The following is a 27452-nucleotide window of genomic DNA, read 5'->3' as shown; positions in this document are numbered from 1 at the left end:
AGATCTAAGAACAACTCTTGTGTTTGAGCAGCCCGAAAATACAGCCTAAACATCAACTGGCAATGAGGTAGTATAGAGAAACACTCCGAAAAGAAAATACAAAGCAGATCTGTCAAAACCTACTTTCATGGCAGGCCCACGACCTACATCCTCAGCAGCCCCCAAGCAAACAATAACAGCAATAATGACTCACTTACACGGCCCTTTACAAGGCACACTGCTTAATTACTGCACAGTTCAATCACTGTGGTCTGAAAAAAATGATGCTGAGAAGTTTCAGTGATTCTGTTCAGTAAATCTGGGGAATAGATGCAACATTCTGAAAGCATTTCCATCATAAAAATAGCAAGTTTACTGGACAATGCTTAAATGGGTAGAATTTCATGATCAAGATTTTACTTACGTAGAATGAACTGTTCCCCACCACTGTGAGCTAAATTAGGTGTTAATGTAGCTCTATTCTGGAAGGCTAGATATGCCTTCACGATTTTATCTGCTGTCTGACAAAGTAGGAGCCAGAACACAAATTCTTTCCTCTCTTCTCAGAAGTCCTCTGCTGACTTCTGTCTGATGCAGCAGAAATTCTTGGGGGGAGGGAGGGAGGCAGAAGAGAGAAAAACTCCTAAAATGAAAACACATTACCAGGAATCTCCAAGACTCTTCGGCAGCACAGATAGTAACACAGGAGTGATACAAAGATTAGCATGGACCCTGTGCAAACTTGTGAAGCATTCCATATTTTGCTCTTCTTTTCTAATGTTCACAGGTGGGAAACAGGCTCTGACAAGTGAAATGACTTATCCAATCGAGGGCCCCTTCCCACTTCAAATTTTTCTTCCATCTCCAACTTTTCCTCCAAAAACATGGATCCCCAGTCACAACAGTCAGCAACCACTCAGGGTTTAAGTATCCACTTTACCCCTCTGAAGACCTATAACATCTATTTTAAAAATTATGTATGCTCTAGTCCCTCCTGAAGGAATGTTATTTGTTCATAAAGATTGTGAAGAAATGTTGGTCCCTTCCAACCCCATTTTGCCTTGCCCCTCCCCCCCAATAAAAAAAGCTACTTTGAGGTAATTAAAACCCAAATAGTTTGAGGGAGGATTTGGGTTCAAGGCTCAGCTTTGCTTCTAGGTAGCTGTGTGGATTTAGTTTGGTCAATTAACCTCTCTGGGCCTCTGTTTCCTCATTTCCAACATGATGCAACCAGAAGGAGCTAATAATGTCCACAATCCTTTCAGCCCTGAAATGATTCCACAGAAAGATAATAAAAGTCCTGTGCAGAACCAGATGAACTCTCACTTGACATGGCCTGGACATCTGCTGGGGAGACTGCTTATCAAAATTAAAAGTACAATCTGTGGCCATGGCATTGAGAAACAATCTGATCTCATTCCTTGCTCTCAGTTGACTGTGATCTCACCCAGCAATTCTCAAGTTGGGTTCTCAGGTAGTCTGATTGCCAAAAGAGCGTGATTATTCTCCCTTCCTGTATCTACACCTTCTGCCATGTAACCTTGTAGTGCCCTCCCACTCTGGGACCGGTCATGTGACCTTTTCTGGTCAACAAGATATCAGCAAACATCATACAAGCAAATGCTTGAAAAGTGCATATACTACTGGGCTATTTCTCATTCTTGCTCCTTTGTCATGGCCAGGAGAACATGCTAGGTCTAGTGTGCTTGATGATGAGAGACCTATGTAGCAGAGATGAGTCATGTGAGTCTCCCTGAAGCCATCCTAGATCAGCCAACAGCCAGCTGAGCCTCCAGACATGGGAGCAAAGACAGCTAATATCAGAGGAGCTACATGCCCAACCCACAGCTGACCACAGACATGTGAGATTAGCTGAACCCCCAACTTGTAAGCTAAATGCATTTTTACTATTGTGTTCTACTGAGGTTTTATATTTTGTAGTTCCTTGTTACACAGCATTATTGTGGCAGTAGATAACTGATACACATTCTTTGGATACCAGATGGAATGGAATGACTGTTTCCAGATCAAAGGTTCTTTAGTGATGAAACAAGTCTGGGATACACTGCGTACCTAAAATTTATATTAGCGGTTCATAACACGCAATTAATGCCTTTAAGGCTCTAAGTGGTCCCACAGTAAATAAATGTATTTAACTTTGCCTAATTCATGTTTTCCCCAACGTATTTTACCACAAGTGTGATGTGCTAAGAAAATCCCCCCCCACCCCAGTCTCAGATCCCACATCTGGATTGAGCTTCTATCCACCCTTCTTGCTAGTTATTAGGCCACGTATTTTATGGTCTCTTCCAAGACAGTTAACGAACACTTCAAAAACAAAACAATAAACAAAACAAGAACCTAAAGGCACTTCGAAATCATGAAAGCTTTTATTGTTTATATCCAAAGTCCAATGAGAAATGAGGGGAATGTTCCAAAAATATCTGAAACCCATATATCCTTAGTCTAATATCAACTTTCTCATGATTCAAACTTTAACAAAAGCCTAATGCTGACCTGCCATTGAACATTCTTCAGAGGCTCCCCTATCATGGTTCACAAGCCTTTGATAATCTCTTCCTCCCCTCTATCGCTTTTCTTTCTTACCCCTACTCTGAGGTGTACATACTATCCATGAAGTACTTTCAATTCCATCACATGGGCCATGAGCCAGTGCTCTGAAAGTTTCCAGAATTTGGTGTTATTTGATGTGAACTTGAACTGTGAAGCTTTGAAATAATATGATATAATAGCAATCATATGGTCTCTCATTAATTTGAATTAATGTTAAATCCACACAAAACATTAACATTCTTGGAGATTTATCATTTCGAAGCTGGCTGGACCTAGGGAACGCTAAACTCTGTTTACAGAGTGGCCACAGGGTGGCGCCACATTAGCTGATAACCAGAAATACCCACCATCTTTTGTCAGGATTATTCTTGAATTATGAGAGTTCTGAATTTGCAAAGACTTCAGAAACACAACCCTCACATAAAACATGACCTCTAGAAGGTGGAGTTTCTTCTGCTAGAGACTCCTCCTTATCTCTTCACCACACCCTAGGCCAAACACACAGAATTAATCCAGCTAACTTCAATTCATCCTTCATGCATCAATGGAGACAGCACTCTGCCTGGAAAATTTCGCCGAAACACCCAAGAACAGATGGCAAGACCCTACCATAATAGAATTTACGTGATAATATACAAATGCCTATCACTGGATCTAGATTGCTTCGTGGAAAAGATCCTAGCTTATTCCATCTTAGATCCAGAGCCCAATATAATGCCAATGAATATTGCATGGGCTCATGTGTGGATGCATGAGTGGAGAAATGAACAAGCAGGATGGGCCACTGAATACAAAAGGCTGATTTTTGCTGTACCCTCTCTCATCCTCTCCTCTGCCCAACATCAAGGAAAGATAATTACAAACACTAGGCAATAGCTGAGGAAAGAAGGTAAAAAAGAACGTTGATAACCATCATCAGCTGGATAAGACTGATCACTATGAATCTAGAATTAATACAGACCCACATTGTTTGAAGTGAAGGCATTTGTCAAAATATAAATAATCAGAAGAAAAAAAAAGTAGGATGTAGTAGTGCCTTTCTCTTCCTACTCACAGAACATCTGAAGATGTAACTTTCACTTTTTGAAGATAAACAGTTTATTAACCCATTTGTTGAAAGTGAAGTACTCATTCCAAGAACTGCACTATATAATGAATGTGACTTCTCTGACGTAGCAAACGAAGATGCAGGAGAGAGCTTTCATTGGGTCAGATTTCCTGCTTCCCATCACAAAACTCTCCAGATATTTTGTTTCTCATTCACTTTCACCTTGGACACCAAGTTCATGAGCTTTGTTACTCCATGAGTTGTCCTCTTCAATGGGGGCAGAAATTAATGCAGACACAGATAAGAAACTTTGAAGTCAATAAAAAAGTCTTGTCTCTGATGATTCTTCTCACATGGCTTTCTACTCCAGACCAAATACCCACTATTCCTCTGGCACTTTTAGGCAGAGCTTGGAAAATAGCTCTGCCATTGATTTAAACATCCTGCCAACTGACACCGTTCAGTAATCTTAGGGAATGTCACATGGATGATCTTTTGGCTGTGTGTGTATACAGCCTTGTTCTCTGGGCTTTCATTTTATTTGAACTTTCTTTTGACTCCTTATAGACCCTATATTTGAAAACAAGGGATGTACAGTATTGTCACGAGCTAGAAATATCCAAAACAATTTTCCATGGATTGTTTTAACCCTCAAGTTAGGCAAAGTCATAATCTGCTGTTGCTGTTTATCAAGTTCCTTTGTGCTATTTTCCCTACTGTCTGAACTCTTAAATAGTCCCACCTAAAAATATAAATAAGAACCTGGCCATTTAGTTCTGTCATAAACTGAATCAATGGTGGCAATAAGGAACACCCTAGTGGATTCTCCCAAATCTCAACATTAAAGATGTGTTAACAGCCCAGCTTCTTGGAGCAGCTCTGTCCTTTGGAAGCCTGTTAAACTTTCAAGAATTCATTTCTGCCTCCTACACCCTGTTTTTCTGCATGCATTCTTTCAAAAGACATCTGCATCCCCTGGGAAGAGATGAAAGTGATATCAAATAAAACAAAAAGGGAACTTCAGAGGCACTTTTCAAGCAAGTGCTCCCAAATAGAGTCATTTCGTTACTTTATTCTTCCCTTTCTCTTTAACCGCCCCCTAACTTTAAACCACTCAAGGTTTTTTTTTTACTCTCTCTCTTTTTTTAATAAAAAGCACCAACCAGGTAACCAAATCCAGATCCCCTTTGCAGAAGGGAGGTCAGGCAGCTGCTTCCCAGAGACCACGAACCATTGCCACCAGGACTCCCACAAGGCACAACCAAATCCACCCTGAGCTTCTTGCCAATGCTGTTCCTTAATTGGCCATGAGTACGGTCAGCCCCAGCAATTTCTGCGCCCTGTATAGCATAATCTCCTAAAACATCAGCAGAGCATGTAAGGGCCAACTTTTTAAATAGCATCCAATTAATAATTGTAGTAATAATGAAAGAAATGCCAAACTGCCATGTGATTTCTGAAGCCTAAAGTGGAAGCTCAGCTAAATGAAGCAAAACTATTCTTCTACACCCCTCCCCCCTTCACTTTTCAAAAAGCCCATCTAGCAGAGGAAATTTCTGAAACTAGATAATGCAAAACGTTAAGATTTCCTATTTCTGGTTCCATGCACTTGGTCAACATTTATTGATATCCCTGGATATAGAGATAAAAGTGACTGACAACCAATCTCAAGATTCAAAAACAGAAGCTGCTAGCAGAATTTGTTCATTCACTTAACAAAGGATTACTGGGTACCAAGCACTGAGAATGCCACAGTGAACAATATGGACAGAAATCCCTATTCCCATGCAACTTCCATTCTGGGGTAGACCAACAATACCCAAATAAGTACATAGTCTGGACACCAGGAGATACTGAAGCCTACAGAGGAAAGAGGCAAAAGTAGAGAAAGGGGACCAGAGTCCCCATTAAACAGGAGGGTAAAGGAAGGGCCCTACCATTAAAACCCTACCATTAAACAGGAGGGTAAAGGAAGGGCCCAGTCAGCAAAGATTTGAAGGAAGTAAGGGAACATATCCTACAGACCTACAGATACGGAGAAGAGCTTCCCAGGCAAAGGGAGAGCACAGAGGTCCTGCGGGAGATGTGTCTGGGGGTGTATGAGGAACGGCAGCTGGCAAGGGTGGCCAGCATGGAGTGGATAAGGGAGAGTGGTAATGGATGATGTCACAGATAAAATGGAAGGGGTCATGCCAGGCCTTGAAGGCCATTATAAGGGCTGTAGCCTATGCTTCGAATGATGTAGGAAGCCACTGTAGGCTAGAAGCAGACCAACGGGACCTGACTTCTATTAACAGGATCACTTACTTGGGTTGCGGTCTTGAGAATGGACTGCAGGTGGGCAAGGACATAAGCAAGGAGACCAGCTTGGAGTCTACAGCACAATCCAGGTGAAGGAGGATGATGATGGCACCAGAGGTAGTGATGAAGGGAACAGAATCGGATTATATTTGAGATATGTTTTGAATTCAGAACAAACAATTTACTGATGAACTGGATTTCAGTATTTGAAGGTAAAGTTTTATATTTTCTGAGTTAAAATGCCCAAAGCCCAAATCTGTGTTCACTGCGTTTATTTACTCCAACAGGTCTGATGATGCACTAATTGCTATCTCCAGTCTTTATCTTTCAACTGACCCACAGTTACCTGCCCCAGCTTCCAGGACACTGCATTCCTCTGGTCCACTCAACCTCAGCATGACCATCTACTCCCAGCCGTGGTCTTGGTTCCATTCATTCAGGGTTGGCGTCCCTTTGTTTCTTCCCTCTTTTGTCTTCCCCACTGTGAATCCAGATATGAAACTCTACCAGTTCTTCCTCTGACCCTATTTTGTGCACTTCCCTCCCTCTCAGTTCCTATTGCCAGCCCTCGGGTGCCAACCCCTACGATCTCGCAGGTAGCCTTGCTGGTTCCAAGCTCTCTCTCACCAAAACCACCCTGCTGGCTATCGTCAAAATAATATTCCAAAAGTACGGGTTTTATGATGTGACTTACCCTGACTACAAGGGTTCAATCCCTGCACCCTGGCCTCTAAGGGTCTCACCCAATGGCTATAGATCTTGCCATACTCCTCTGTTCTCTGATCTCTGGTCCCTACCAACAGGAATTCGACTGCCTCTGGAGTGTGAAGAGACATTCTTGCTCATTCTTGCACTTTAAAAAAATATATATATTTGAAGGGGGGGTGCAGAGAAAGGGAGACACAGAATCCGAAGCAGGCTCCAGGCTCTGAGCTCTCAGCACACAGCCTGACGTGGGGCTCGAACTCACAAACCGCGAGATCATGACCTGAGCCAAAGTCACTTAACCAACTGAGCCACCCAGACACCCCTCCTTCTTGCACTTTTAACTTTCATACGTGTGCTTTCCCAGCCGATAATGCCCTCTCTCTCCCTTTTCTGTGCAACCTTTCTTAAATCTTCTCATCCATGGACACTAGCTCAAATTCTGCCCCCTCTATAAAAATGCCCCTAACTAATCCAGCCCCCATCCAGGTCCTATCACAACCCTTTTATTAAGACCTCATGTCTCAGATACATGCCCTATCTCCTGGCTAGGAGTAAACTTCAAGGTCATACACCAACTTGTATCTGTTTTCACACCTCTATTGATACATATACATAGTGTTCAATGTGTATTTACTGAATTCAATTATTCGAGTGAAATAAATTAGCTGAGACAATATTCTCCTACTCTTTATCTCAATCTCTGAACGTGGGGAATTGAAAAGCCCTAGAATTCAAAGGACAGAATCTTTGACTAAAAGTGTCTGTTATTTCTTACTCTCTCTGTTTTTCTTCTGCCATGTTGATCATTCCACTAACTTGTTCTTAGATACTGTGCCCCCGAAGAACTGGATGAGAAGTTACGGCTGGGGTTATCTTGTGGAGATTACGCTCATAGGCACATCATATCCCAAGTGATAATCTCACCGATCTCTGACTTATAATCAAACGAGATCCTGGCTTCATGGGAGAGTAAACAGGAATGGAATGAGCAGTTCTGGTCCCAGTCACAAAATATGGCCATCACTGAGCTCTCTGGGTATAGAACTAGGGCCACGTGGTGGCAGAAGCAAAAAGAAAATGAAGTTGGCGTGTAATCAGACACGTAGGGTCTATTTCTGGGCAGGAATTCCTGCTGCATCTCAGAAACTACCATGTAGCCTCCACCAGTATGTTCTTAATGACAGGGCTTCACTGACTCATAAATCACTACTGCAGGGGGACTCCCTGAGAAATTACATCCTTTTAGTCCCCAAAACAGGCTACTCTTAACTTCTCTCATCAAGATAAAGATTCTCTCCCTTTTTAATCCTTACTTCTTCAAGGTAACCACCTCCCGTTTTTAATGCATGCAAACAACAAATAACTTGCCAGGACCTAATGTGAGCCATGTGCAGCCACTGTGGCCCTGAGGAAAAGAGACACATTCCTTTACCTTCTGGCATCTACAGTGAGAGGCAGATGGTGATCAAGTAGCCACACAGGCATAAAATCACAAACTAGAATTAGTGCAACGAAGGAAACAGAGATGGAACAGAGGATGAGACTTAATCCAAAGGGTTCCACGCTCCCCTGAGGAAGTGATACTTGAGCTGAGATCTGAAGAGTAAACTAAACGTTAAATGACAGATGGAAGGAAAGAAAAGAGACTTCTTGTCACGGGGACATGGAAGGACACCAGGGCAGGAGGGAGAGTAGTGTACTGGAATAACTTCAAAAAAAAAGAAAAAAGGTGGAGGGGGGGGCAAAGCAGGGAGAGAATGGCTCAAGAAGTTAGAAGGCAGAGGTAGGTCAAATAAAGCTTTGTGGAACACGGAAAGAAATCTCTAGCCTCAGAGAAATGAGCAGTCCCCAAGACTTCCTTCAAATCCTCGGTGTCCAATGGGATGCCTAGGTGGCTCAGTAAGTTAAGCATCTGACTTTGGCTCAGGTAATGATCTCACCGTTCGCGAGTTCGAGCCCTGTGTCAGGCTCTGTGCTGACAGCTCAGCCTAGAACCTCCTTCGGATTCTGTCTCCCTGTCTCTCTGCCCCTCCCCCACTCATGCTCTGTCTCTCTCTTTTTCTCAAAAATGAATAAACGTTAAAAAATAAAATAAAATAATTCTTGGTGTCCAAATGTTCTCTACTCACCTGCCACTGCCTACTCTGACCACAGTTCCTTAGTGAAAACCCACCCCCCACCCCCAGTCCCTCAAAGAAAAGACTTAGTAACATAAGGCCATTGGCCCTCTCAGATGACTGGACCACTAACAACCAATATGAATGTTTTCTTGGAGCATGTGAACTTTAGAGCATTTGAACTTGGGAGTTCTTAAGACACAGATGACACTACAGCCAAATGATGATAAACATGGAACTAAAAAGTTTCCATGAATAGTGAGAGTGGAGGGACATGTTAGTCATGTTGAACTATGTGAAAAACAAAAACAAACAAACAAACAAAAACCCTGAGTGTAAATTGTCACTCTTCCCATTTACAGGTCAAGTCTATTTCCCCTCTCCGGGAAGCTGGCCCCATGACTGCTTTGACCAATAGAATGCAGTGGGAGCAGTCAGCTGGGATTTCTGCGGCCTAGCCTTAAGGGCCCTGGCAATTTCTGCTTCTGCACATTTGTAATGCTCCTTCCTCAGAGCCAGCCTCCATGCTGTGGGAAGCCCGAGCCCCACTGGCTGGCGCTACACAGAAGAGAACTGAGGTATTCCAGTTGGCATGCTGGCTGAACTCCCATCCTAGAGCCAACATCCTCTGCCTGCCCTGGGAGAGAGTCACCCTGAGGATTCCAGTTCATCTGAGCCCTTGGATAACTGCAGCCCCAGCCAATACCACACAAAGCAGAAGAACTGCTCAGGAGAGCCCATTCAGCCCAGACTTCTGAGGGATACCAAACAGTGGTTGTTGTTTGAAGGCAGTAAGTTCAGGCGTAATTGTTACAAAGCAAGAGATAACTAAAACAGATATACAGCAAGGTAGCGAGTAAGAGTAAGAAAGAGTAAAGCAGATATACAAAGAAAAGCAGAGACACAGCCCCTGTCTGACAGGGAGATCAAGCTTCATTCTGGACCTTCCCACCTGCATTCCTGACACTTCACTGGACTTTGTTCCTCTCTTTGTAATTCATGAAGCTCAATTTCTTGACAATAAAATGACCTTTAACATAACCAGTTTAAAGGATTTCTATCCACAAAGGTTTCTACCCTCACACCCATGTATTTTAGTCACCATTTTGCTCATGCTCTGCAAAGGAATTCTTGTTGATCTGTGTCTGACTTAGTAAGCAGCACTCAGAAATTCATTGTGTAGACCTGGTACGTCTTCACCAACTACCTGCCTTAGGGTATCAAGATTACTTATTCCTAAAATTTTAGAGACTAGAATAATTAGAAGGAATAAGGTTCAAGTATCTCTTACGGTAAATAAAGGCGTCAGATATGTTCTACTGAATAGGTGACTGTAGACTACAGATGGTAATATAATCATTAGTAATTGAAAAGGTAATCCATGATATTTCCAAATAACCCATCATATTTCCATATTTCAGGTAATTCTAAAGTGATGCAAGGAGAGTCTATAGTGATAAATTTGGTGTAAGTGCCTACAAATCTGAGTATAGGCACACACTGAGAGAAGGTATCAATGGGTCTGTCCCCTGACTCTGAGTCACCCGCAAATTAAAAACACACATTGCTCCGTATTTAGAACATGTGCTCCTTGAGGTCTAGCAATATGTTAAGGTTCTTAAAGTCATTATTTTTGTTTTGTTTTGCCTTCATTCCTTATGCTTTTAAAACGTATGTGCTGTCTATTATTTTAAGTGATGAGTGGTAAGGATTAGATAACTATTCTGTCCCTTGGCCTCGAGTCCAGGCACCTCTCCAAAGGCCACCAGCACTTGGCCAAATAATCCTATGCGTCACTAATTCTCCGACCCACCAGGAAATTCCACACCTCTTTTCATACCATTCCTCCCCTTCTCTCCCTGGTAAGCCCACTATCATCCTTTAAGACCCAGCTCAATGTCACCTGCTCTATGAAGCATTATCCAACACTCACCAACCTCTCTGCCTTTTCCTGCCTGACTCAACTACACCCTCATTTAGGTAAACACAATCTTCTGATATGCCTATAATACTTAAAATAGTTATCATAATTATTTGGTTGAACTTCTATTTTTCCAACTACATTGTGATTTCCTTGAAAGCGGTGATCAAATACTATTCATTATTAACTCCATGGTGCTTAGCAAAGTGCCTAAATCACAAGGGGCCCTATGTAAATATGTACGGAGTGAGTGCTTTCTGCCATTATAGTGCCTTATTCGAAGCAGCCTGAAATGCCTTTCACATGAGGTTTTTTAAAAACTCTCCAAAAAATGGATTATAACCCATTAGAGGGATAAGAAATATAAGGAATTAAGAGGGAAAGATGTACTTATCTAAAATTAGAATACATGAGAGAATTCTGAAATTTCCAGATGGATAGATCCATTTCACCCTTCTGTTTGTGTGAATTACATATTATTCCACCTTATAGAGTCAAATACATTATAATTAACTGCACACATGGTCATAATAAGGTAGAACTTCTAATTTTCAATTCACTACTCAAACAGAGCTACCCATAGAGCAGACAAAAAAAAAAAGATGATTAATTACAACCTAAGGCACCCCTCCAAAAATGTCTTCTTTAATAAGTACCCCTTCTTTTGTTAATGCATCCTACATGCTGAGTGTCCTTAGGGCTCAAGTACAATTTACACTTCATTATGTTATATCTTCATAACATCTCTGGCTGTTTCATCTCATCCAATTCTGTCTAGAGAGCAAAGTCTTCAAAGATGGTATCTCAGTCAGGGTCCTAGCTGGAAACAGATGGAACACTCACAGGACACAACTGATGGCATTTAATAAGGGATTATTTGAGGGTGGGGTGGAGGGAAGACAACCAGGGAATGTGAAGTGCCCTAAGCCTGAAGGGGTATGAGGACAGAGCTATAGGGACCCAGAGAAAGTAGAGGAACTACAGGAGAGGGCCATCTGACGGACTGTGGCTTCCAGAAGGGCCATAGAGACAGCCATCAGCACAATGGCAAGAAGAGACCTGGAGGAATGAACAGGCCAACCTCATGATCCTCCCCCTCCAATCTCCCGCAACAGCCACCAGCTGCATGAATGCGACCAGAAGCCAGAGGGCAGGGTAACCCACCAAGGCAACACACGACATTCCCCCTGAGGGACAACAGCAGGCCAGAGAAAATGGAGAGTGGGCCTGGAAGGGCAAACAGAGTAAAGCCAACACAGCCAGAATCCTCATCGGTACTTACTTCTCAGCCCCATCCTTCCCAGACTACAGCACTAGGAGTATAGTTGGAAAGAACAAAGAGCCAAGACATGGTGTTTGATAGAATCACATGGCATGCGCAAACGCTCCACTTACATCCATTCCCATTTCTTTCTGGGCATGCAGGAGTCACCTCTCTACATTCCGTTTGTGTTAGTCCCAAGCACATCAAAGAGACCTTACAGCAGGAAGTGGCTGGGAGTTAAGACCTCCAGGAATAACCCGCAGAGTGACATAAGAATTGGTAAATAAATAGCCCAGATCCTCCCCCCCCCCACCCCCTCCAGAGGACTACTGTGAAGTATATTCTACAGTCTCCAGCAAACAGCAGTCTTCTTAGTTGCCTTCAGTGGAATCAGCCTGTAAGCACATCCGACACTGGCTGCATTTCCTTCCTTATCTCACTGCCCCACTCCCCCACTCCTGCCTCCAGGGACTACCTCTGGAGACTGCTACTTGCGCTCCAATCCCTGTCTCAGGCCAGCTTTGGGAGAAGCACCTAAGACAATGCGTGAGTCATAACCCACCCCTCTTGGAACAGACTCGCCACAAAGAATGTGTAAGAGTTATGCGCACGTGCATGTGTGTGATACAGACTCTGCCTACTTTACTCTGCACCAAAGAAAAAAACATACTGAACTTGAAGTAAAAAACATGACTTGCAAGTCTCTGACTTGGCTTTGAACTAGCTCTGTGAACCTCGGAAATAACCACCTTCCCAGGCCTCCAATATTCTTATCTGTCAAATGAACTCAGATAAAGTCCTTTAAGTTTCTTGTCCAATTTTAAAGTTTGCTAAGGATTTGCAGCAGTAAAAGGGATATAAATAATGAGGCCCATTACTTGAATGGACACTAAATTCCATTCTTTGGAGTATTTTCACAAAAAGCCAAAGGAATTTTGCGTCATCATAAAGAAAATAACTTTCAGAAACTAAGAATTTAATCTATCAACCAAGTGGCTATTAGATACCTATTTTAAATCAAATTTCCTAGATTTGACAGCATACGTATAATCAATTATTTTCAAACTCATAAATCGTGTATAAATGTCTATTATAGGATACACCTACAAAAACACCAAGACTGGAAATTTTTTATAAAGTAATACCTCAGAAAACAAATAGGGACTGGCTTTGTAGTTCTGCTCCTGCTGCTGTAACTTCATGTGTCTCCTCGGGCAAATCATTTCACTTCCTCATTCCCTACACCCAGCGGCACCTCCACGAGAGGGAGACAGACCTAGGGCATTCCACACACAATAATCAACTGTTGGATTAAGAAATGGCTCTCAGCTTTAGTTTTATTAAACAGAAAAACAGGAATGGGATGGCTGTGCTATCTATATCATCTTGACAATGTCTTCTTGCCCCCACATTCCCTCTTGAAATGAAACAGAATATAGTGACCTAAAATTCTGTGGCTCCGAATGATTGGATCCCTCTCTTGAGAGCTATTGCCTCGGCCCAGCATGTCCATCCTAGAGCAGAGCTTACCTAATCAGTGGCAGAAGTCACTGGATCCTGAACTTTCACAAACTGGTTATCAAAACAAAAACAAAACAAAACAAAACAAAAATTCAGTGCTGGACATGCGGTGCCATGGAATGAATGAGGCCCATGTTCCTAGCCTCCATACTTAAAATAATGGCAAAAGTCATTCCAACCACCAGTCATGAGCAAGGCCATTCTGACTGGTGACCAAGACCTCATCTCAGAACTATCTGGAAACATAGGACAAGCAAACAAAAAGCTTGTGGAAGGAATGCGGGAGGAAGCAGAGGACATGGGAAGGGAACATGGTAAGAAGGTATTCAAAACCTCGTTTACTTCTCTTTCTTAACCAACATATTCATAACAAATATACTATTACATCTGTAATGAAATGAAAAACCTGAAAGTAACCATGAACCTCTTGAAAGGACTATCTGGGACTGTGGACACTCTTGCTACTTTTTCTCTTGGGCACAAAGAATTCAAAGTATGTGCATCTTGGAAACAGGAGAAGCACAGCAAGAACCAAGAGAAAAGTTCTAAATTTGTATCGTTGTGGGCAAACTATCAAAAACATGGCTTCCTTCCAGTTTCCTCCAACATGAAGAATGGCAACTGCTTCTCTATGATATTTCATCTGAGTTTCAAGGTCAAGAGGGAGGAAGAAGGAAGAAAACAAGGCTATACAATGTCACTAAAAAGCAAGATATTAAATTACCATATAGCAGTTACAAATTTCAACAAAGTTATAAGTACTAATTTATTATTTATACTGAAATGCAAAATTGTTAAGAAATATAAAATTACCAAGAAGTAAACTATTACAGGACTTTGGAAATGTCAGCACAAGTAATTATAATGGACCTAATTGTCTTCATCAGTGGTTCTCAAAGTTGGGTGCATAATAAAATTACCTGGGAAATTTTTTAAAATTCTGAAGCCCAGGGCATAATTACATCAACATCACTAGGGGCTGGACAACCAACAACATTTCTTTTGAGAGAGAGAGAGAGAGAGAGAGAAAGTTACAGGAAGTGGCAGAGAGAGAAAGAGAGAGAGAGAGAGAGAGAGAGAGAGAGAGAGAGAGAGAGATTGAGAGAGAGAGGGAGAATCCCAAGCAGGCTCCACACCACCAGTGCAGAGCCCAATGCAGGGCTCAAACTCACAAACCATGAGATCATGACCTAAGCTGAAGTCAGATGCTTAACCAACGGAGCCACCCAGGTACCCCCAACAACAGTGTTTTTTAACCTGCCTAGGTGACAGTGATGTGCACAACAGTGCAGAACAAGTGACCTACGTTATACTAAGTTAATGTTAATGTGGCTTGAGGCAAAAGACAGTGTCTTGAATGAGTGCTTCAATTCTCAACTGCCCCCCCCCTGCCGACCTGGTCCTTACAGGGGGACAATCTGGAGCACAAAGCTTCATCTCTCCACTTCTCACCTGCCTGAGGCTGCCTCTCTACTCTTTCAAGCCTACCTGGAACCGGACATTGATGCCAGGTACAGGGCTCAGGAGCACCAGAACACCAGGAAGTACAGGGGCATCAAAATTGTGTGCAGCAGGGAGAACTGGTGTCTGCAGTGCCTTTGCAGTTAGGAATCACCCAATGGCAAAGAAAACTCACTGAGAGTAGGTCAAGCAATGCTACCGAAACAGGCTTCAGCTCCTTCTTCCCTGGTCTTATTCAAACATCCATTTGTTTACTCAAATATTTACTAGCCAGGTGGCTGGGTCCTAAGCTCACCCTAACTCCCAGCTTATAGGGAAAACAGACCTGAAGAAGTAACTGCCACTCAGTATAATTAGAAAAGTGGAAGTAGGTACAGGCACAATGATAAAATACACAGAAAATAATTACCTCCGGGGAAAGGGTTTTCCAGACTACAGGCATAGCATAAGCAAAGAGCCACAAAGATGAGACAATAAGAAAACAGGAGGCTGTTTCAAACTGCATATGGAAAATGCATGAGAGGTCTGAGGTCTGAAGTCAGAAATGCAAGGTCAGTAAGGGCAAAACAGCGAAGAGCTTGGGCCTTACCCCAGAGCCAGGTTTCTCAACCATAGCAGTTACTGACATTTTGAGCTGGATAATTCTTTATTGTGGGGGGGCGGGAGGGGGGCGGTCTGTGCACTGTAGGATGTCTGGCAGGATCCTTGGCTTCCTTTCACTAGATAAGAGCAGCACCTCACACCCCTAATACAGTCAGTAATTCTCCAGACATGGCCAGATGTTTCTCAGGAGAAAAGTCACCCTTCTTGAGAACCACATCCTAGAGGCAGTCTAGAACTGTTGTGTAGGCAGAACTAAGTCAGAATCTGATAGTAGTATGGACGATACAGTGGGGTGGTGAGACATCATGAACCATCAATCCAGCACAAGAACCTGTATATCTGTGTACACATGTAGAACCACTTTGGGGCACCTGGGTGGCTAGGTTGGTTGAGCGTCCGACTCTGGATTTTGGCTCAGGTCATAATTCCAGGGTCATGGGATTGAGCCCCATGTTGAGCCCCACACTGAGCTCCATGCTGAGTGTGGAGCCTACTTAGAATTCTTTTTTCTTTCTTCCTTCCTTCCTTCCTTCCTTCCTTCCTTCCTTCCTTCCTTCCTTCTCTCTCTCTCTCTCCCTCTCTCTCCCTCTCTCTTTCTCTCTACCCCCCCTCTGTCCCTCTCCCCTGTTCATGCTGTCTCTCTCTAAAATAAAAAAAAAATAAATAAATTTTAAAAAAGAACCACTTTCATAAGAGTGTCAGAGAGTCTACACTCACAATTAGCTCTGATTTACTAATTTTTACACTAGGCTTTCAAAGAAGAATCAAGTAAAGTTTTTTTTATTATGCTATCTTTACAATGCAAAAACTTGCCAAAGTTGGCCTCTAGGTGGTGAGATTCTGGGTAACTGTTCTTTTCTTTATATTTATCTGTATCTTCCATGACCTGAACAAATAAAAAAACAATTACTTCTCAAGATACCTTTCTTAGGTAATTCCTCTATGAAAATAAAATACTGCATGCATGACAATCACTTGCAAAGACAGAAGCAATGACCCCCAATCTGCATACACACGCTCTCTCTCCCACTCTTCCTGCCTGTGCTTTCAATGGTATTATGGCAGTATGAGATGCAGTTTTCCATGAACCAAAACATGCACAAGGGTATCTTTACAGAACATTCCTTTTTTTCACAGACCTTTTGAAGTAAGGCATGGTTTCAGTTATCTACTGCTGTGTAACTAACCACTATAAGACTTAGTGACAAAAGCAATGATCATTTATTATTTCTCACAATTCACTGGGTTGGCTGGGCTCATGGGTGCTTCTATTCCATGTGGTATAACTGAGGTCACTCAATAGGCTACATTCAGCTGGGACCTTGATTGGGGCTAGAACATTGAAGATGGCCTCACATCCTTTGGGGTCTTTCTCCACATGGCTGATCTAGTCTAAGCTTTTATAAAGAACCAAGGTTGGGGCACCTGGGTGGCTCAGTCAGTTAAGCGTCCAGCTTCAGCTCAGGTAGTGGTCTCACAGTTCATGGGTTCAAGCTCCGTGTCGGGCTCTGTACTGACAGCTCAGAGCCTGGAGCCTGCTTTGGATTCTGTGTCACCCTCTCTCCCTGCCCCTCCCGCTCTTGTGCTCTGTCTCTCTCTCTCTCTCAAAAGTAAACATTAAAAAATTAAAAAAAAAAAAAAGAACCAAGGTTGGCTCCTAAGAAGGAGCATTCCCAGAGGACAAGCCCTAATATGCTTATCAAGCCTCTGTATCATGCTTACTAATATCCCATTGACCAAAGCATTTTGGCCCAGTCTAGAGTCAATAAGAAGAATACATAAAGGCATGAGCGATGGGAGGCAGAGTCCACTGGAGCCACCAAGGTAATAGTCTATCACAGTTGGAACAGGGTTTCCTTATAGATCATGTTCTTTTACCCAGACCTCTTAAACTAAACATCAACAGATTAAAACACAGAGATTATAGATATGAAACAATCCATACCAAATTACAACTGAAGCTACCACACATCTTCATGACTTCCTTAGGCCAGCTCTTAGTACAGAAGTAGAAATCATTCAATCTCATATTTCCTAATGGAAAAGGCATGTCAGAGAAAAATCCCTATTTTTCCCTGAAGGACAGAAATACCAATGATGAAAGATTCCCTCACTAAAGATTAGATGCAGTTGTTTGGATAATTTTGAAGATTCCATGATGAAAAGACACTCACTGAATTAAAACAAACATCCAAATCTATTGTCAAATCCCTTCTTCCCAGTTTTCTTCTTAGGGGAATGAACCTCCTTTGAAGAACTAAGTACAATCCTAACAAATCATGCTTTAGGTTTTCATGCACTGAAATTGGAATGTAAAGTCACCTACCAATTCTCATATGTAAAATAATAATTTGCTTTAGTTAAACTAGTAATTTACATCAAGAGTGTTCTAACGCATACAATTTATTATTTTACTATTTTTACCCATGTGTATTATAAAAATGCATTCTCTAGAGGAGAAAGTCATCTCCACATGACAACCCTAAAGTAGAGCAATAAACATAACCCCCAAAATGGCAGGGATGCCCGGGAAAATACTGAGTATCCATCTGAATGGGTTTATATTATAGGTGGGTGCCTTCAGACAGGACCATTTAGGAGGTGCTTCCTGGCTCCAATGTCATAAATAAAGGATACCCAGACCAGGATAAACTAAGCCTGGGTGAGCTCCTAAATGAATCTGACATGTAGAAAACAACAATGAGGTTGAAAGATGAATCTGGGCCACTCAATCTTCAGAGAGAGTTCAGAATATGAAAATCCTTTTAATAAAAACTACAAATAAAAAGTATCTGTAGGCCACTTTCAAACAGTTCTAAGCAACATTTTGGGGGAATCTGGTACAAGAACAGCACCTACAATTCTGTTTGGCTCAATAAATACTGGTCAAATGAACCAAACATAACCTACCAGGAAAATGGCGTTGGAAACTGGCTCAATGGTTTTCCATAAATTCTTGGTAAAACTGAGGGACGGCAGGAGATGCAGGAGTGGCAGGGAGCAGACTACTGCTTTATACCTTGGGTTTTCACATGAATAAAAGTTACTTCTGCTATTTAAAAAAATCCACTAGGGGGGCGCCTGGGTGGCGCAGTCGGTTAAGCGTCCGACTTCAGCCAGGTCACGATCTCGCGGTCCGTGAGTTCGAGCCCCGCGTCGGGCTCTGGGCCGATGGCTCAGAGCCTGGAGCCTGGTTCCGATTCTGTGTCTCCCTCTCTCTCTGCCCCTCCCCCGTTCATGCTCTGTCTCTCTCTGTCCCAAAAATAAATAAACATTGAAAAAAAAAATTTTTTTTTAAAAATCCACTAGGGGCGCCTGGGTGGCTCAGTCGGTTAAGCGTCCGACTTCAGCTCAGGTCACAATCTCGCGGTCCGTGAGTTCGAGCCCCGCGTGGGGCTCTGGGCTGATGGCTCAGAGCCTGGAGCCTGCTTCCGATTCTGTATCTCTCTCTCTGCCCCTCCCCCATTCATGCTCTGTCTCTCTCTGTCTCAAAAATAAATAAACGTTAAAAAAAATTTTTTTAAAAATCCACTGCTACTAATATATCCCAACATTCATGTTCTATGAATAAGAAAACAGAGACCCAAAGCAATGAAACAACTCAACCAAAGTCAAACAGAAAGAATGGCAGTGTCACAACCAGACCTCAGGTCCAAAGAGAAATACTCGCCTATACAGTCAATCCTCAATATTTGCAAATTCACCTACTCACCAAAATTTATCTGTGACTGCAAAAGCAATACAGGCATCACTTAGGTGGTCTTTGATAGACATGCACAGAGACAAAAATGTCAGCTCCCATGCACACAATCCCAGCTGATGTCATACAAGGCTCTGCCTTCTGGTTTCAGCTCTCATGCTGTAAACAAGCATCCTTTTCACAATCTATTTAGTGCCACATTTACCACAAGTTTGTGATTTTTGTTAATTATTTCACTGTTTAAAATAAGGGCCCCCCAGCGTAGCGCTGAAGTGCTATCTAATGTTCCTAAGCACAAGAAGGCTGTGATGTGCCTTGCAGAGCAAATACATGTGTTAGATAAGCATCATTCGGGCATGAGTCATAGTGCTGTTGGCTGTGAGTTCAATGGGAATGAATCAACAATACACATTAAATAAGATTAAAAAAAAAAAGAAACATTCATGAAACAAGATTATATATTGATGAGTTGATGTAAATGTTGTGACCAGAGGTTCAGAGGAACCTATCCCTGTATTTCCAATAGGAGCAATGGCTCAGGGTTCACTAATCCAGTGTGTTCATGGAGGCTTTATAGAACATAACCACTGGGAACAATGAGATCAACTGTACATAACTTACACCTCTATAGTTGTTCTTATTGAGGACCTTGAAAACTGGGTACTAGTACTCTTAAACCAGATATCAGTAAATACCTTAAAAGGGCCTCCCATACTCACTGAGTACCTTGGTTTTTCTCATAACCAGTGCCATGAGCCTCACGATTCTATGGGGATTTAAATTTTTACTCATTTGTTTGGAAATCTTTTAGTATTATGAGACCTGTTACCTAATTTGACAAAAATAGAACAGCAAAAGAACCATCCTAGAAGATATCTAGTCCAAAGGCTACTAACCTGAGTTCTATGACCACCAGAGAGGTTCATAGATAAAATCCAATGTGCCATAAACTGGGATAGGAAAAAACAATTACATGGCTATTTTCACTAAGCTCTAACTGAAATGTGGCATTTCCTGTGATTAAAAATATAAATTGGGGTGCCTGGGTAGCTCAGTGGGTTGAGTGTCCATCTCGTGATTTCAGTTCAGGTCATGATCCCAGGGTCATGGGATTGAACCCTGCATCGGGGGCAGCACTGAGCATGGAACCTGCTTGGGATTCATTCCCCAACACCCCCCCCCCCCGCCACGCCCTTCTCCCCGCCCCTCTCGCACCCCGCTCACTCTCTCTCTGTAAAATAAACAAACAAAAATATACATCACAAATCACAGTATTGATTGTACTTGTGATTTGGTTTTTGACAGAAATTCCAGATACTTTATCATATCAAATTATTGCAGATCTTGCAAAATATAATTGTACTCACCAATAATTCCAAGTTACAATAGTAACAGTTCATTTAAAGTGTTAATAAGATGTACATATATTATTATGCCACACATTTATTTACTATTTTTACATCTGTATTTCAAATATAATGGTTTCCTTTGTAGTTCTAGGTATTTTGTTTTATGCATTTAAAAAGCTATTTAGAGAAGGGGCCGATGGAGTCTTCACCAGACTGCCAAAAAGGCCCATAAGAACTCTGAAGTACCTCTCCCATCCCACAGATAAAGAAAGGTGAGGTAGTAAAAGAAAACAGGCTTTGATGCTCCCATCACTGGTTAGACACAAACCCAGGCCTGAGGCCTCTCAATACCCAACATGGATGAGGCTCTATGAGCTGCTCAGCTATTCATCCTAAGTATAAAACCTGGGGCACTTTATCCCCCAAAGTGTGGCCAGTGGCTACGTGAGCCCTAAGATTAAGCATCAATATGAAGGCAGAAACATGCACCTCAAGAGGGGAATGGGAAGGATTTTACAATGCACAGGAGTCCCTCCCAGCCTATCCAAGATTCAGATCCCATCTCCTGGAGAATCAATGCTGCCCTACCCCACAGGGAGCAGAATCACCATGGTGGGAAGCCAATGTCTCTGATGGGACTGTGTGTCACTCAGCTGGGTGGCACAGAGCAGAGGTGCAGGATCACATTTCCCGCCATCACCCAATCACCTCACAAGCATCCTAGGCACCAGCCACAACACATTAACTGCTGTAGACCCAGCATGCAGAGCTCTTTCCTGACTCCTAACACACTTCCCTCTGCTTACAATGGCCCTTTTCTCCCTGACAAACCATTCTGGTCCTTTGATACTCAGTTATGCATCATTTGCCTCCTCTATCTTTGCCAGGTAATCATCCTTGTCTCAACACTAGACTGTGAGCTTTGTGAAGATGGGCAAGGAAGGTAACTGGGCTAGAGGAAAGGAGGTCCAGCATCTATTGTGGGCAGACAAGATAGATGATGACAGTACTAACAATGTGAACATTTATTGAACATTTAATATCCACCACACACTGTTCTAGGTAATTTACATATATTGTGTCATTTGATCTTCCAAACAGCCGGTAGGTACAATTATAATCCTAATTTCACAGATGAGGAAACTGAGGCATAGTGAGGTTAAGTAAGTTGCCTAAGGTCGCACTGACAGGAACGTACAGCAGGGATCTAAAGGAGGCACTCTGATCCAGAGGCTAAGTAGGCCTTTAACCAGTGCCTGCATCATAAGGAGCAGATCTAATCCCTTCATTCAATAGGTGAGGAAGTTACAGGTCTCAGAGATTTGGCAATATCTTATTACAGAGGACAGGAGGTAAGATTAGAATCCAGAGCTCAACTTCCAGGAGGCTGCCTCTTAGTTTACTTTGGATTTTTGTTTGGAATAAGAGAGAACCAAATGAAAGGGAGGGAGGAGGGAATCACATTCATAGATCAGTTAGTCAATGGGTTTATAAATCAAATGACTGGTCAATAGACGGATAGGGAGATTATCAGACAAGTAGAAGGAACTGATCACTTTCAGGTATCGCCAGCACAAAGCAGACCTGACTCACAGTAGATAATGTTACTGATTGCTCCTTGAGCCATGAAGAGATATCAAGACATGCAACTACTACCACCCCTGAGTGTCCTCTAATTTAATGTAATTCCACAGGACACTGTGTGCTGGCCAGGAGGCCCACAGTTGAAGGAAAGGCATGAGGCTTAGAAAAGATGAGCTTCCTTCCCAGGAAACCCTTAGAGACTCCCTTCACAAAGAAGAGATGACTTTATTTTTCAGTCTAATTTAGCCCTCCTGTATTTCGACAGGCATAATGAATACGATGTTCTGTGTTAACACAGAGAAACAAGGGCGAAATTTGCTTTGCCTGGCTTTTATGTTAATTTCTTGCTGACCTGATCACAACTGCAATTGATCCTACTAAGAAAAAGATTATTTCTTTCCGGATAGTGGCCCTGGTGCAAAATCAACAAAGATTTCCGACCTCCTACATGTGAGACCAGCTTAGTTTGCTCCTGACCTAGAGAACTAAACAATAACTTGCAAACATCATTCTCAGGTTTGATGGGAAAACAATTCAAACACAAGAAACATCTGCTGTGATAGATACTCTTGCAACTACTGTAAGGAGGAAACACTTGTGGTGACATTACTGACTATTTTGTATGGCGGAAACTGCTTTCTACTTTGAAAGTTATTCATTTGCTGTAAACTGGCTAGATGGCACATCAGTTAAGGTAATTATCTTTTAAACTCGAGACGGGAAGATGTAAGCAGACATTCCAAAGTACGTATGCATCCTCCTCCCACCAAATCTACTGAGTTGTCACCTAGATGGGTGAAGATTCATCATTGGTTTGAGGTGGTGCTGGTGAACTGCAATCTTCAGAGACCTACCCTTTTTCTTTTTGTCATGGCAAGCCTAGGACTCACTCTGTGGTTCTTCAGCAGCAGCCCTAAGTAGGGTTGGTCCTCAAATGCACCAACGAGGTACGACATTAACAGCTCCCAACATCAGAGAAAGTTCACACCTGGCTAGAAGTCAGGCTCCCCAAAGACACTGAAGCAAAGCTCTAGCTTAGACCTCTGGCTGCATTTTCATTCTGAGCAGCAATTTCTGGTACAAGAAAGTTAATCTGTTTTCAAGCTTGTTGCTAAATACACAATTTAATATTAAAAATACAATACACAGAGAATGTCAAAATGAGCCAAAAACAACAAACTAGATACAACCAAGAAGAGTCCCAGAGGCTAAACATGGTAGTAAAAGCAAGAAACAAGTATCTATATATAGAAAAGGACTATCTTAACCAACAAGAAATCTTTTTCTTCTTTCTTTGGGATCTAGCTCCATGTATGGCAATTAAATTAAGACACTATGTTGTTAAGATAGTAAAGAGGCAAAAAGGGAGCTTTGAAAAATATATTTCATGTTTAATATGTGACTACAACAAGGTTCAAATGCTGGCATGTACAGGTTCGATTTTCTTCTGGAACCTCTAGCAGGAAGGTGTGAGAAACCAAACATATACAACTAAGAATCTACATCAAATATCCAAAACTGCGTGGCTTTCCACCAACTGAATATTTCTAGGTATAAAGAGGTAGTCACCGGGTGCCTTCTCCACATTGTCCAGTTTGGGTTCCTTCTTAGGCATACCTTAAATCAAGGATTTGAGAATGAGTAGTTTATTTAGGGAGGTGACCACAGGAAGCCAGTAGTAGAATGGAGAAATGACACAGGAAAGCCAGTACAGGGTATGACATCAAGCAAGTTATCATTGTGGGCAACTGGGGTCTAACCCCATGGGGAACTCTGGAAGATGGTATAGACACATTCTCCAGTTATCCCATTCAAGAGGCAAGGGAGCTGGAGTATTTGTACATGGATTCCTTCTTAACCCACATGTGCATCAATGGATAAATGGATAAACCAAATATGGTACAGACACACAATGCAATTTTATGCAGCCTTAAAAAGGAAGGAAATTCTGACAGACTACAATGTGGACGAACCTTGAGGACGCCATGCCAAGTGAAATAAGTCAGCCACAAAATGACTAATACTGTATGATTCCACTTACATGAGAAACCTAGAGTAACCAACTTTGTAGAGACAGAAAATAGAATGGTAGTTGCCAGGGGCTGGAGAGAGGGGGAAATGGGGACTTATTATTTCACAGGTACAGAGTTTCAGTTTTGCAAATGTAAAGGTTCTGGAGATGGATGGTAGGGATGGTTGCACAACGCGTGAATATACTTAGTGCCACTGAACTGTACATTAAAAATGGCTAAATGGTAAATTTCGTCTTATTTGTATTTTACAATTTTTTTTTAAAAGTGCACAGGGTGCTATGGGTAGAGCCCCCAAAGTAGGTTTATTCTAATAACCCCACTCAAAAACCTACTTCAAAGATAGGTACTCAAACCTACTATTAAAGGGATCTGATAAAGCAAAAGATGCCTGAGGACAACCATCAAGAGATTTGGGGAATGGGACTATCCTAGGTAAAAAAATAAATTTATTCATTTTTTTCTGATTATACATGATCATGGCTAAAAACTCAGCAGACAGGTAAAAAGAAGAAAATCTAATCTGTAATCTCATCACAAGGGTGGCTCTCCCTGGATGTGCAACATGGAGACCCATGTACAGAAAGAACAGACCTGGAAATCAGGCAGCTCCCAACCTCAGCCGCCAGCGGGCTCTTGTGGCTGGCAGAGCTGGGCTGCTGACTCCTCTGGATCCCGCTCTCCCCACCCGTAAACACGAGACTCTGTGCCAACGTCTTTGAACACCTCACTACTCAAGGTCAATGGCCCAGCAGCATCCACTTTCCCTGGGAGCTTGTTAGAAAGGAAGTCTCAGGCTCCACCCAAACCTGATGAATCAGAATCTGCATTTTAACATTTGGGTTAAAAAGCAAGTGATTCAGGTGTGCTCTGGAGTTTAAGTGCTGCTCTAACACAGGCCTTCTACTTCTACCTATGATTTCTGAAAAGCGCCAGAGCCGCTGAACCTCTAGCGCCTCGGTGTTAAAATTTCCACCTTCTCTTGCGGAAAACAACCTCCCTGTCTAGTTTTCAAATGAGGTAATCCAGGATCTGGCACAGAGGAGATGCCAGGTCAATGTGGGCCAATATTGCTAGCATTAATATTACATACAATGTCACCTGAAAGAAAACCCATGGAAGGTGACAGCAAATTTAAAAATTTCCACCTGAAATAACAAATTCTATTTTATTTTGCTGGAATAGAAAACAACTTAACCTCAGGCAAGCTAAAAACAATAAAATGGTTTTCTCCCAAAACTGAATGCTTCTTTTGTAATACAGTTCACTATTCTTAGACTTTTTTCAGACCTGAAAAAAAAAAAGTAAATGAAATGACATGTTGAAACTTGCACTGACCCTCTCGCATTTCCAAGGCTGCTGCTCTGCTATGCTTAATGTCTTTTTTTTTTCTTCTTTGTAAGCAACAAATAGGACTTTGTTAGCTTGTGCAGTGATGCAATTATAAGTGCATTAGCCCTCTCACCCACAAAAAGAATCTGATTTCAGGAACAAAAAATAAAATTCACCACTAAAGTAATAGGCTATCATAGTAGAGTTGTTTAAATTGGGGGAATACTATCTACTTTTGCTTGGATTTGAAACACTGAAAATACGGAGGGAAGGGGGAAGGTATATGGGGAAAGGAAAACAGACTGAGCTATGAATTAGCCATATAACATTTTAAATCTTTTTTTTTTCAATGTTTATTTATTTTTGGGACAGAGAGAGACAGAGCATGAACGGGGGAGGGGCAGAGAGAGAGGGAGACACAGAATCGGAAACAGGCTCCAGGCTCTGAGCCATCAGCCCAGAGCCTGACGCGGGGCTCGAACTCACGGACCGCGAGATCGTGACCTGGCTGAAGTCAGACGCTTAACCGACTGCGCCACCCAGGCGCCCCATAACATTTTAAATCTTAAGGCACATATCAAAAGTCTTGACACATGATTATTCTCTGCTCACTAATTCTGCTTCTAGGATTTTATCCTAAAAATGGGCAAAAAAATGTTTTATCTTCAGTGAATAATATTCCTCATAGACTTGATTATAACAGCAATTTTTTTTTAAAAAAAGAAAAAAAAATAGTTTATGGACTAGTTAAATAAAAATAAAACTGTCACTCACATAAAAGTAGAGTATACCATTCAGAATAATGTTTTTGAAAAAATATGTTTAATAGGGGTGCCTGAGGCTCAGTTGGTTAACCATCTGACTCTTGACTTTGGCTCAGGTCATGATCCCACAGTGTGGGTTCAAGCCCTGTGTCAGGTTCTGCGCTGACAGCACAGAGCCTGCTTGAGATTCTCTCTCTCCCTCTCTCCCTCTGCCCCTCCCCTGCCCTCTTTTTCTCAAAATAAATAATGAAATAAGCTTTAAAAATATGCTTAATAGTACACACACACACACACACACACACACACACACACACACACACCACAGACCCTCTGCCCTGTTTCCTGTTCTAAACTTTCTTCACAGCGCTCACCACCATCCAATACATAGTGACCTGTTGGTTGCTGCCTATGTGCTCCAACTAAAACAAAGTAAACTTCAGGCAAAGAGGATTGTTGCGTTCACTTCTGGGTCCCCAGTGCCTCACATGGTGCCCGTCAAGTAGTAGCCACCCAACAAATATGAACTGAGAAATAAATGAAAGACCAAATATAAGCATAGGAGCTTAGGCATACAGAAACAGACACAAGACAATTGAAGACATTCCCAAAATCACTAACAGGGTATGGCTGGGTGGTGAAAACACACATGCTTTTATTTTCTCCTTGATGCTGATCTATTGTTTCTACATTTTAGAACATCTTCTAAAAAGAATAAAAGGGATGCTTGCATGGCTCAGTCGGTTGAGTGTCTGCCTCTGGACTTCAGCTCAGGTCATGATCTCACACTGACAGTGCAGAGCCTGTTTCGGATTCTCTTTCCCTCTCTCTCTGTCCCTCCCCTGCTCATAAGCTCTCATGCTCTCTCTCTCAAAATAAATAAATATACTTAAACAAAAGGATAAAAGATATAAACCCTTTTCTTACATGCATGTGTGCATTTGTGTGCATATGTGTGTATATGTATGTATTTTCACACATTTTTTTGGCTACCTAATAAGAACATCATTTATTCCCCAAACTGTCAAGTTATACAATAGGGGGAAAAAAAATGAAACACTAACTCTCCACTTCAGGTGAATAAAATGAAATATGGGACAAGTAGTTTTAAAAAATCAACGTGGGGGCACTTGGGTGGCTCAGTCAGTTAAGCATCCGACTTAGGCTCAGGGCATGATCTTACAGTTCGTGGGTTCAAG

General features: G+C 42.1%; 1 protein-coding gene across 1 annotated transcript in view; it reads right to left on the bottom strand.

Annotated features, from left to right (window-relative positions):
- Positions 1-12117, bottom strand: part of PLCB4 (phospholipase C beta 4) — a 340960-nt gene extending 328843 nt beyond the window's left edge. The window contains exon 1 of the mRNA XM_047069062.1: positions 12044-12117. The gene's annotated coding sequence lies outside the window, so the exon portion shown is untranslated. The remainder of the gene's footprint in view (positions 1-12043) is intronic.
- Between the last annotated feature and the right edge of the window lie 15335 nt (positions 12118-27452).

Source organism: Lynx rufus, unplaced genomic scaffold (genome assembly GCF_022079265.1).
Source record: "Lynx rufus isolate CCGP_SWC_20201006 ecotype Redwood Valley unplaced genomic scaffold, mLynRuf1.p SCAF_8, whole genome shotgun sequence".
Lineage (NCBI taxonomy): Eukaryota > Metazoa > Chordata > Mammalia > Carnivora > Felidae > Lynx > Lynx rufus.
Note: the sequence above shows the minus strand (reverse complement) of the source record. Positions and strands in the feature narration are given on the sequence as shown.